Consider the following 11,880-nt stretch of genomic DNA (forward strand, 5'->3'; position numbering starts at 1 on the left):
GTGAGCAATTGCCCTGCGCATCATTTGTACATTTCAATCCTTTTATTACTACTGTTGTCATTTTATTAGTGTTATCATTATCATTATCAGTTTCTTCTTTTCTGTTCTATTAAACTGTTCTTATCTCAACCCAGGAGTTTTACTTCTTTTCCTGATTTTCTCCCCCATCCCACTGGATGGGGGGGAGTGAGTGAGCGGCTGCGTGGTGCTTAGTTGCTGGCTGGGGTTAAACCACGACACGGGGATTGGGGTTTGCTATAAACCTCACCTGACATGAGGAAGCAGGTGGAAAGGCCATGGTTCTTCTGAGTAACAACAGCAGCTTTCCTGTGGCTGCTCAGAAGGAGGGACACAACCAAAAAGAAGGTGTTGGAGCAGGCAGTGGCTACCCAGCAGTGTCTGTCTACACCACCTGCCAGCTGATGGACCAAAATTGAGCTTCTGTAACCCCTGTTATAATTTTGGAAACTGTCCCTTGAGGGCAGCCTGCCTGCTGCCACTGCTGTCACACGCAGACCTCCACAGTGTCCTGTCCGAGACAGAGGGGCTTGGCAGCCGGTGCGATCGGCACCCTGCCTGCTGCCTGTCCTTGAATGCCCATAAAAGTTCTTTATCTCACGTAATGGTGGATACACTCATTGTCCATACAAGCGTGATGTCTTTCTCGTGCAGGGCTCAAGACACTGTTTGCTCTGCGTATGTCCTCCTGCTTCATGCTGGGAGGGAAAGCTGTGCTGCAAGGAGCTGCCATGGCTGAAACCCTGGGGATGAGGAGGGGATGGCACCATGCGGGGAAGACAATTGCTATCCTTGCGGTCCGCACCTTCTTTCTTTCTCCAGCTCAGACCCCCCCTGCGAGGTGCGGGTTGTTCCGTGCTGGGTGCACCAAGAGCTGCTGGCAGGGCTCAAGGCTCTCATTTTCCAGTAACAGGCATGACTCAGTCACCCTGTTTTGGCTTGGTGGCCTTTCCTTTTCTATGACAATCTTCCACTTGTCTCCTCAGCCTCCCAAAAAATGACACGTTTTTAATTACTGCATCCCAAGCAGAGGGAACCAAGGGATTAGGACTGTGGAGCTGGGCTCAGGGTCTAAAGATTCATTCCCAGTTGATTTAGGGCAAGCACCTTCACCCTTCTCTACTTTGGTTTGCCATTTGGGAAAGAAAAACACCCTTCCTCTTGCCTATTTCAATAGACTAACACACATTAGTGCACCCTTAATAGTGCTAAAATTTACTATATTCATAATGTAACAAAACCTTTAAAAATGCTGGCTCAGACCCCGTAGTGCCCACTGAGGGGGAATGACATTTAGTAGGACATTTGGGTCAACTTCAGTTGTAAAATCTGGCTAAGAAGGGCATGTTATTCCCCAGTGACTCCTTCCAGAGAGAATCATAGACTCACAGAGTGGTTTGGGTCGGAAGGGACCTTTGCAGATCACCTAGTTCCAACACCCCTGCTGTGGCCAGGGACATCTTTCACTAGATCAGGTTGCACAAAGCCCCACCCAACCTGACCTTGAACACTTCCAGGGATGGGGCAGCCACGGCTTCTCTGGGCAACCTGGTCCACTGTCTCACCGCCCTCCAGATATCGAAATCCTTTTTGCAACAAGAGAGGTCCCTTCCCTGCAGGCTTCTCTTTGCATGCATGAAGTGTCCTCTCCACCATGGAGCTGACAGAGGAGCAGAGGGCAGGTGGACATTACAGCCCTTGCTCCCCTGCACCCTGCAGGCAACAGCAGCACCAAGGCCCTTCCCATTCCACCTGTGCCCGTCCCACCTCCAGCTTACAAATGACCAGTCCCCACCACACACATCCAGCTGCCCCCTCCACCACAGCCTTGTAGCCCCTCCAACAGTTCAACCCAGTGTGAACATGGAAATACAACTGGAGAGTAAGCCATGCTTTAATTTTCCTTTAATCTGGTTTTACATGTTGCCCACTTTGTTCCTCATGCTGGACTTAATCCCTGCAATTGCAGCTGAAACCCCAGGTGGCAACGTGACACTTTCCAGCAATCAGCCCTTAAATTGACTTTCTGTGGGGAACTCCCAGGAACTAACAGTGTTTCTTCTATACAAATGAATATCCACAGAATTAATGGATTAGGAAGAGGCGTACTTCTAGATGTCATCCAGGGTTACCAAATGATGGAAGTGACAAGCCTGCACTTCCCTGGGCTGGCATTGGGTTTGCTGCATTGTTTTGGACCAGGATCAAGCCATCCACAAATTTGGCTGATGTTTTGTGGAGGAGATTGCAATTCACCTTACTTCAATTTATGTCGTCATTTAGCCCATTCCCTCCTGTCCCTTCAGAAGATTAGCTGGAAAAATATTGATCCAGACTCTCACCTGGTTTCAGGTTAGCATTGGCTTTCCAAGTGAGGGCTGCTCCCTGCTCTAAGGACAGCACTGCTGTCTTCTGTTACACAGCAGGGACGGTCAGAAAACTTGTCACAGGACAAATTTGCAATTCCATGACTTTAAACCAAGAAATATGTTCACTGTAACTAAAACTGCACACAACGAGGTGGATTCTCTATCCTGCCACCTTTATTTCCAAGGAAAACAGAATCTAAATTTGTACTTCAGTGATTTAAAACAACACTGAGCTTCTACAGTGCAAAAAGATTGGCAAGATTTGACACAGGTGCATACAAGGGCCACTCTACTTCCCATGGCCCTGCAGCCACCTCAACCATCTGCAATAGCCCACATAATAGGAAATCTCTGTGGCATCTATAGTGTATAGTGCTATACAACACCATGTGCCTTTTTTCCACGTTCCTGGGGAAAGACAGGAAAAACCCTCAGACACTGCCACTGCGGTGCCCTGGGGCTGGATTGGGTGCAAGAGGCTGATGCTGGGAGAGGACAGGTCTGCGGGTGGACCTGATGCTCCAGGAAAGCTCAGCAGCTGGGAAGGGCTGCTCAGGTGCTCTGTAGGACCAATACATATCCCTCTGCACAAAACCCTCCTGAGGCCGAGGTCCCAGTTGGCTGGGGGCCAGGGGGGCACAGGTTGTTTTTTCACCCCTCTACTGGAAACTTGGGTGCGCAAGCTGGTCCCTGAGTAGTCCAGGAACAGTGCATGAGTGGTGAAGGGGGTGCGAGGTGGGGATTCATTGCTCAGGGATGTAGTGGAAATGGGTTCCCAGTGCCTGGGTCAGAGCAGGGCTGCTCACAGGGCTTGTCTGCATCTGCTTTTTGCCTGAAAACACACACTTGCCTTGAAAATAAATAAATCTAGTGAAATGGCTGAGAAAAACACTCTGCTCTAGCAGTCCCTGCAGCACACAAAGGCACAGTACAGTTCAGCAGCTGCCAGCCAAAAATCAACTTTCTTTTCTTAAAACACACTAATACTCTTGTGTAATCACACAAGGAGAGGGAGCATCCACCATACAAACCAACTGCTTTATCACACTGGCAGCAAAGGCTGAAGCAAAAGGAACAAGCCATGTGTGTCAAAAGAACAATGTGTGCTGCCACTGTAGCTGCCTGTTGGCAAGAATTGTGCAAGGACAGGAGAGGGGTGCAGGAGATGCTTGGGGAAGGCACAATGCTGAGCAGCAGCATTCCCTGCACCCACAGTCCTGCTCCCAAAGGCAATGGGTGACCGGTGGTTCCCAGGTGGGTGGAAGGAGTCTGCCCAAGGAAGCGTGTGCTTTGTTTTTCTCCACTTTCCTTGTCTGGCTCTCACCAGCAGCTCCTCCTCGGCTGGGACAGTGCTGAGCTGGGTAATGTACCCCCTCGCTGCTCTTTGCAGAGGCAGGTGAGGCAGACCCAAGATGAACTCACAGATCTGTTTTCCTTCGAGACCATGTTGTCCCACTGGCCTCCCATAGAGGAAAACGTGGCCAATAAGACAGTGTGATATACAGAGCTGCTTTTCATAACACACTTTGCCTTTCCATTCTGTCATTGCTCCAGCTGTTACAGACCTGCCTGGTTTTCTTTTGCTTGAAAAGGAGGATGGAAATGGGGCTGCCAGCTGTGAATGCTCAGCCGGTGTCCTCAGGATCCTGGATCTGACCCAACCTTTTGGTATAAAGGACTTGAAAGCCAATGTTCTACTTCATCAGAACAAAACCCATGTGTTTGTTATAAATGAGTGAATCTAGAAGATCCACAAGTCTATTCAGTTGCAAAAATATTGTGTAGAATACTGCAGACCTGGCTGTAAATTTGCTGCCACATTAAAATTGCTTAGGCTCTTTGATGTGTTAAAATCACAGAGATATGCAGAAGTCAAATGCTGAATATACTTAGCAGAGCAAAGACAAAGTGATTGCCCTCAGCAAGGAAGAGGGGAGGAAATCAATAGCAACATGTTTCATTACTGTTTCATTAGGCCAGTTAATCTGCCACCAGGATGCAACTGATGTTGTGTCCAAATGTGTAATCCCACCACCCGTAGAAAGCATTAACAGCTTCAGGGCCTATCTAGATACAACAATTAGAGCAGCAACCTAAAAAAATGCTGAAGTGACAGTTAATCATGGAAGTTGTGAACCCCAGAGAGCTCTTGAAAGGTCATTTTCTAATCAAGATCGGCTCAGTTGCTGCAGTGCTTCTGGCTCCAAGAGTGAGGGTCCTCTGGTGATGATGGGGCAGGGATTGCACTGACCCTCCCTGCTTTGCTGAAAAGCTTCTCCAACGGCCTCATTGCTGGCTTCCACAGTCACCTACATCCACAGCAGTCATACTCCTTTTATTCCTTTTTAAATATTTGATTTTCTTTTTTTTTTTTTTAAATGACAAGAAGATGTTGTGTGTCTTGAGGCAGCTCAGCTCTTCGCTCCTCTCTGAACAGGGAGTTCTAGACAGAATTTGTCTTAAATCTTGAAAGAAAGGTTTTGAGCTGTCCTTGGCTAGATTCGCTATGAATTTCAAGCTCCTGATGGCATGTGGTGGTTGTGTTTGGACTAATCCCTCTGTATTGAGTGCTTCAGCCGGTCTCAGCTCCAGGTTGTTATTATGGCAATGACATATTAACCACGCCTTGTTCCAAATACAGCTTTGTCAAGACTGGATCACAAAATTTAAGTTGCTTTTATTTTTGTCTGCAGTCCAAGAATTTGCAGAGCCTGAGCCTCTTCAGTCTTTGAAGGACTAATCAGGGAAGGTGGTTTTATGGTTCTGATCTATTGACTGGTGAGTAGATGATCTGGACTTACATCATTAACTGGTGGGCAGCTGGAGGTAGAAAAGCTTCATACCATCTTTATTAACTTCTTAGTGCCTCCATGCAAAGAAGGGGAGACAGAAATAATTCCATTTCACAGATGGGTATCTCACTGCTAACCATACTCCCCCAGCCCAGACAATGTGTGAATGTCTTGATAATGTGATACCTTTGCCACTGAAATTCCCCACTAGAAAAGTATCCACCTTTTTTTCCTGAACCACAAGATTCAGTGGGGAATGCTCAGTATCCCCACTGCTGTTTTAGGAGCCCTGGCCTGCCCCTGTTACCTTCCTCTAGGCTTCAAGATTGAGGCTGAGGTTAAATGAAGGATTTGACAGGTGCTATGTAAAATGGGCCCCTGCATAGTGAGATCTTTGCTAGCTAAGGGAGACAAAAGAAGCGAGGTTTGTGGCGTCAGCAGTTTTACACTGGTTGTTTAAGAGAAAATCTTTAATTCCTGGGATTTCTGTGCAAATGTAGTTGTTTGAATGACTCTACATTCACACAACCTCTGGAGCAGCAGTCATATAGACTGTATCTAGACCAATTACCTATTGCTCAAGGCCTTGGATGGCTCTGCACAAAACAGAGGATGTGACACTGCTCCAGACACGCAGCCTGGAAGCATAGAGCCAGCTGCTCTGGACTCAGTCCAATGCACTGCTTTCTGTAACAGCTCACATGTTGTCCCCTGCCTCTGTGACAGGTCACTGCTGAAGTACATGGTTCTTGGGCAGCTTTCCATGAAAACACCTCTCCAGGAAGGCAGTGCTCCAGTGTCACTGGCATAAGCCACCAGCCTCACCAGTTAATGTTGCAGACAACCATTGCAGCAAACATCCAAATTTTAAACACTTGCATTCCCTTTCCCAACACTTAAGGATTTCCTTCTGGCTTGACTGTTCCCAAAAGCTGAGAAGAGACTGAACAACTACAAATAATTCATCCAAACCTTGCTGACAGCAGCAAACACCCTACCCCTGCAGTGGGGACGTTTATGCTCCAGCATATTACTGCAGTTGGAAAAGGTGAACTAAGTACCATGGCACGGGTCTGGTAGGGGAGAAGACACTGCTCCTGCAACTAGCAAAGCACCCTGGAAATGATCAAGTGAGAACAGAAGAGAAATACAGAGGAGAGTGGAGGGGAGTGACCTGGGCAAGGGCTGGTTTGCAAAGAGTCTTAGTAATGCACAGATAGCTCCCTTTTCACTTCTTTCCCATCTGATTGTATGGCAGATCCCAGATGGAGGTAAACAAGTTGGGTTAGATCTAACTGGGAAAAGCTGACAAGCTTCCACGTGCACTGAGTTCCCTCATCTGCCTGTTCCCATTTCTCATGTCGCATGAACAAGGCAAAGGAAAAAGCACACCTAGTTTTAACAATTGCTTTTCCATCTGTCACACCCTGTTGGCTTCAATTCTTTCGCTGAATTCCCACAAATGAAGAAAATCATGTTGATTTGGATATCTGTACTCTCAGCTTGGCAGTGCACACATCCTGTATGTTGCCTCCTCTCCTCCTTTCTGCTTCTCCTTTTCTTTAGACCAGCTGGTGCATGCACTTCCACAACAGTGGGGGTCTCTGCACATGGGTCTGTGGCCTTGGTAAGCACAGTACCTGTAACAGATCATAATGCAGGTTGTTACAAACTGTATATGTAGCCCTTAGCTGCTCGGCCAGTGGGTGTTGCAGACCGTTCTCAAACCCTCCGAATGAGCAATACTGTGGAAAAGTAAAGCACTGCTGAAATACTGGTACAGAAGTACTCTGAACCGTTAAACCTGTGACCTATGAACTCATCAGACCTGAAGAGCTTCTCATCATATAAAAAAGACCTAAAACACCCACTGGTCTGCAAGACCATATTTACCCTCTGGTCTTTGCTCTGACTTGCCAAGAAAGGTGCAAAGCAGATGACTCTGTCAGGCAGCTACTAGGATGAGAAGTGAAACCAACAACCAAAACCATAAACCTTCACAAGTCTGATATGAACAATCAATGCAACCCAGCAAGGGATTTTAACCAGGGACCTTCCCAGAAGAAGGGTGCCAGGTCCATCACAATATTATTATTGGGAGCTGATCACATGCCCAGGTGGTGCAGCCCTGAGCAGGCTGAGTGAAATGATGGCAAAGTCAACACCAGCAGATGAGACAGCCCATTTTTAAAGCTACTCCTGTCAAGGTGAGTAGTTCATAATGCTCTGTTTAGACAATGCCCAAAAGCTGAACAGTGCTGTTTGTAAGACCCTTTAGATTCATCTTGCCTAACTTCAGCTGTCCAGAGTTTTGGTGTTCAGTTCATGTAACCAGCTTGGCCTTTCCCCACCTAGGAAAGATGTCTGAAGTAAGTTTTTAGCTCTCTGGACAGGCCCATTTCTCCCTCGTGCAGATGATGAGCTTCCACTAGATGATTAGTTGGCTTAAGTTAGCTGGCAGGAATTACAGCTTTCCTTTGGGGGTATTTTAATTTTTAAATGTTGCCATTTAAAACTCACTCTGGAAAATGTTCAGTGTGGCACCAGAAATATCATCTTTCTGGGGGCTGATAAAAGCTGATTTCCTCTCTTAACAAAGAGATCTGTCTTTCATGTAAAGGAAGTTCCTAGCATATGAAGCCACTCAGAGAAATCCGAAGTGCAATTTATTCACTCCTCTCTCTGAAGCCAAAGAAGAAGAGCTGATCACTCAGACTCCATTTTTGATACAGACTGCTGCTCACCTCCACAAAAGACCATAAAGTTCATGTTGTCTTCTGTCAACCAGCAGCAGAAAGACTGGAAGACACAGTACTGCTATTCCAGCCTGTTGTTTTCCAAGCAGTAAATAAAGTAGTAAATAAAAGGCAAGTACCTTTCTCCCAGCAATTTATAAAAACAGCAATACACTTCAACTTAACAGCAGTTTTTACCCAGGAATGCCAAAGAAAAGAAGTAATGAGAACTCATGAAGCCCACACATGAAATGCATATGAATTGGGAGGTGGGTATTTTCTCATTGGCACAACCAAAAGCTGGCAGGTGTTCTAACCAATAAACTCCAACAGGAGACAACTTGGAAAAGAAGAGGTAAAAGCAACTGAAGTCTTTTATTAATAAAGGATCCTGGTATGTAAGATAGAGTACATAAAAGTGGACTTCACAGGAAAACCAAAACCACTGAGGAACAGTAATGACTACATTGCAACTATTGCTATGTAAGGTCTGTGGTAGGAAAGGCAGAAGACAGCACAATGTAGCACTGAAGTGGTTGACTGTAAGGAAATAAAACACGACAGCTTGGCCAAAATAAATGGTGGGTGAAAATTTTCCCTCTGGGACATGGGGATGGGGTGGAATAGATCCCACAGGAAAAGGAAGCATCTCTGAACTATGAACGCCATTGCACAGGGCCCTGATGAGATCACAGTTAGAATAATACATATAGTTGTAGTGTCCCAAGTACAAAGAGATTGGATTAGATTGGAAGACCTGCCAGGAAGGACTGTAGGGTGTCTGAAGAATCAGAACACCTGTTTTGTACAATGAAGCTAGAAAAGGAGTGGCTTGTTTACCCAGAAAAATGACACCATTGCGTAATTCCAACAGGGCACACAAAAAGTGCCCAAACCAGCATCTGTTTGCAGGAACAAAGATGAATCATCCCTGAATTGGCTCAGTCTTAAACAGAGAGTTTTATGAAAGTTCTGTGATGCAACATCACCAGGTTGTATTCATCACCTAAATTATCAGTGTGGGTGCCCCACATAGGCAATGCAATCAATGAAGCAAAGAAACTTCCAACAGCAGCTCTCAGTTGCCTTTTTGGCTCCATCTAGATCTGCACTTTTTTGTTAGGCAACAAAAGCTGGAGGCTTTGGGGTAGGCAGTGAGAGTAAGTCCCCTTCAGGGCTGCATTTGCCACTACCTGTGTAGTCCAACAATCACTTCACTGTCCCACTGCAGTACTACTGGTGGTATCACAGTAGGAGATACTCAAACTTCAGATGGTTAAACTGCTCCCATGCTTCAGTATACGAAGCCCTCTGTGCATGTTAGTACCAGTTCACTTACATAGCACAGAATTTCACGAAGAAAGGATAGCACTTAAAAACCCCAGTGCTGCAAAAACTACCATCAGCTTGGGGTAAACACCAGGACACAGGAGATCAGGTTTATGCCTCTGCTTGAAAAAAAACAATTTGTTGCATGAACCAAGTTACTGCCAGACAAAAGACCCAGGTCTAGCCCCCCAAATTAGTGTCTGTCTGTAGACAGACACCAAGACTCTAGCACTGGTTTAACCACTCATATTTGCCTTACACATTTGATGCTTTGGGGGGGCTGAACATGTGAACTTCGCTTATGAACTTCACTCTGTTGCTAGCCCCAGGATCACCTACTGGAGAAACATTTGAGCAAACCTATGCTCCAGAAATAACTGCTGCATTTGTAATGAATTATTCTTTTGACCTTTCTTTTTAGTTGGCTTTTGCACTCCAATTAAACACAGAACAACTGGAGTGGCATGATTTCACATCTGATTCCTGGTGCCCCTGGAGGTTATCTGAATTTCCCCAGAGCTTCCATTTCGCTGTGCTGCATCAGATGGTGCTGGAAAGCATATGGCACAGATCAGACTAGCAAAATTAGCATCTCTGAGCATGGCAGCTTTAACCACACAACTGTGTTCCAATTATTCAACAAAGTAGCACTCTCAGGCAACTGCTGTCAATTACATTGGATCAGAGCTGTCACTTGGAGAGCAACCAGTGTTGGAAAAAAAGCACTTCTGATCAGAAAACTCAAGAGAGCATTGTTAACAGCTGCAAATAAGAAGAATCAGCATTTCTGGCTTCTTATTTACAGATGCCTGCACAATAAATTAACTTGAATAAATCCACTCTGATTAATCAGAGTATGTGACAAGCCCAGTCAGTCCTGGGGCCATCAAGTTCCACAACCAGCTAGTGCCCATGCCAATAGGAAATCAGTTTCACCACCACAATCAGCACCTTCATGCCAGTGGCCTGAGAGCAGAAGCGTTGCCACATGATGGACTGAACACTGAAGCTCCCCTTATTGCTTCAGGACCAGATTTGCTGTTCTGTGGCAGTGCATAGGACCACATTTGAGGAAAGCCCTGCAAAGGCAGCAGCTGAACAGATAAGCTGCCTCACCCTGGCAAGGGAGTGAGCACAGTAGGACACACTCCTTGGGCCATCTGAAGCTGGTTTTGTAGCACGAAGGGATTAATGCTGTTCTAAGTAGCTATGGTCTTGGTGCAGAAAGTGCATGTGATTTACCATTTAAACCCACCAGTCTCTCCAGTCCTGGGGAGAGTATAAGCTGTGCCATCTGGGCCTTTAGGGACCATGTCCCACTGGCACTCAGCCTTTCTCCATTTCTGCAGGTGGGTGCAAGTCTACGCTATGGCTCTGAAGCTGCATAAATCCAATGTAAATGTTGTGGCTTGGACATTATCCAGCTCTTTGAAGTGGCAACCCCAGTAGAGTCAGCAAATCCTATCAGTTTCTTACATGAAAGTAAGTGTTGTGCAACGCCTGTTTTCATTCTGTCCCTCAATTTTTTAAGAGACTACCGGGTCTTCCTTCCATTTGTCTCCACCCCAGAGGAAGTGTTGTAAAGGGTGCTTTTGTAAGAGTTTGTGTGAATGGGCTGTATAGGTATCTGGGGATGTGGATGGAGGAACAGTTATCGGAAAACAGCAGGAAAGCATGTGCTGGGAAGGTAGTGTGTGAAAGTCTCCCAAGAACTCGTAAGCTCTGGAGACTGATGGTCCTGTTGAAACTACATGGACTGACAGTATCAGTTTGCCAAGAGCCTGCTGAAACCATACAAGGCCACCGGCACTCACTGCCATCAGCAACAGCTGTGTAACTCCAACCATAGCCAAAAGGGTGGTGGCAGCTACATGCAGGCAAAGACTACAGGGGTACATATACACCTGATGAAATAAAGAACAGTCTGAGGGACTTTCCAAACAGCTGCCCAGAAGCCACGGAGCTTCCACTTCTGAGTGTAGCGCTGGGCTCAGCCTGCCAGGCTCTGCTCCAGTTGGGCAGCGAGTGAAGAAGTGAATGCAGTGTGCGAGCAGTTCACGCTCAGGGGCAGAGCTGCCATCCAGAGGCACCTCACCTCCACAGGCTGGAGAAATGGGCCAAAAGGAGCCTGATGAAACTCAGGGACACGTGCGGTGTCCTGCAGCTGAGGAAGAGGAGGAGGAGGAATCCCTTGCAGCAGTCCTGTCCGAGTTCAGCGCAAGGCCGCCACGACGCTCTGGTGCTGGAGCGCCGGCTCGGAGGCAAGGCCGAGGCACCAGGGCCTGCTCCGTGACGGCACACAAGATGCCTTTGTGGGGCAGCACAGCCGCCTGCTGGGAAGCCAGCCAGGAGGAGACGGAGCCAGGCTCTCGGCAGAGGCGGGAGGACGATGTGCAGCAGTGGGAAGCGCAGGGCCCCGACCAGACCTACAGCCCGGCCCGCCCCGGCGCTGGGGCAGGCCACATGCCCAGGCAGGCGAGGGAGCGCAACAGTGAGCGGAAAGGGGCAGCTCGGGGCTGAAAGGTGGGACACTCGCCCGGGCCCGGCCGCGCCGCACAGCAGCGCTGGTGTCCCCGGCCCGCCTCCAGCCGGGCCCGGCCGCTCCCGCTCCCGCCCTCGCCAGGCGGGCCAGGGGAG

General features: G+C 47.6%; 1 long non-coding RNA gene across 1 annotated transcript; it reads right to left on the minus strand.

Annotated features, from left to right (window-relative positions):
• Positions 1 to 1,906: 1,906 nt before the first annotated feature.
• On the minus strand, positions 1,907 to 11,821 carry LOC138690163 (uncharacterized). Its single transcript, XR_011328983.1, has 2 exons — positions 11,339 to 11,821; positions 1,907 to 6,819 (listed from the first exon to the last, which is right to left on the minus strand). It is a non-coding gene; the product is annotated as an uncharacterized lncRNA (long non-coding RNA).
• Positions 11,822 to 11,880: the final 59 nt, after the last annotated feature.

Source organism: Haliaeetus albicilla, chromosome 2, assembly GCF_947461875.1.
Source record: "Haliaeetus albicilla chromosome 2, bHalAlb1.1, whole genome shotgun sequence".
Lineage (NCBI taxonomy): Eukaryota > Metazoa > Chordata > Aves > Accipitriformes > Accipitridae > Haliaeetus > Haliaeetus albicilla.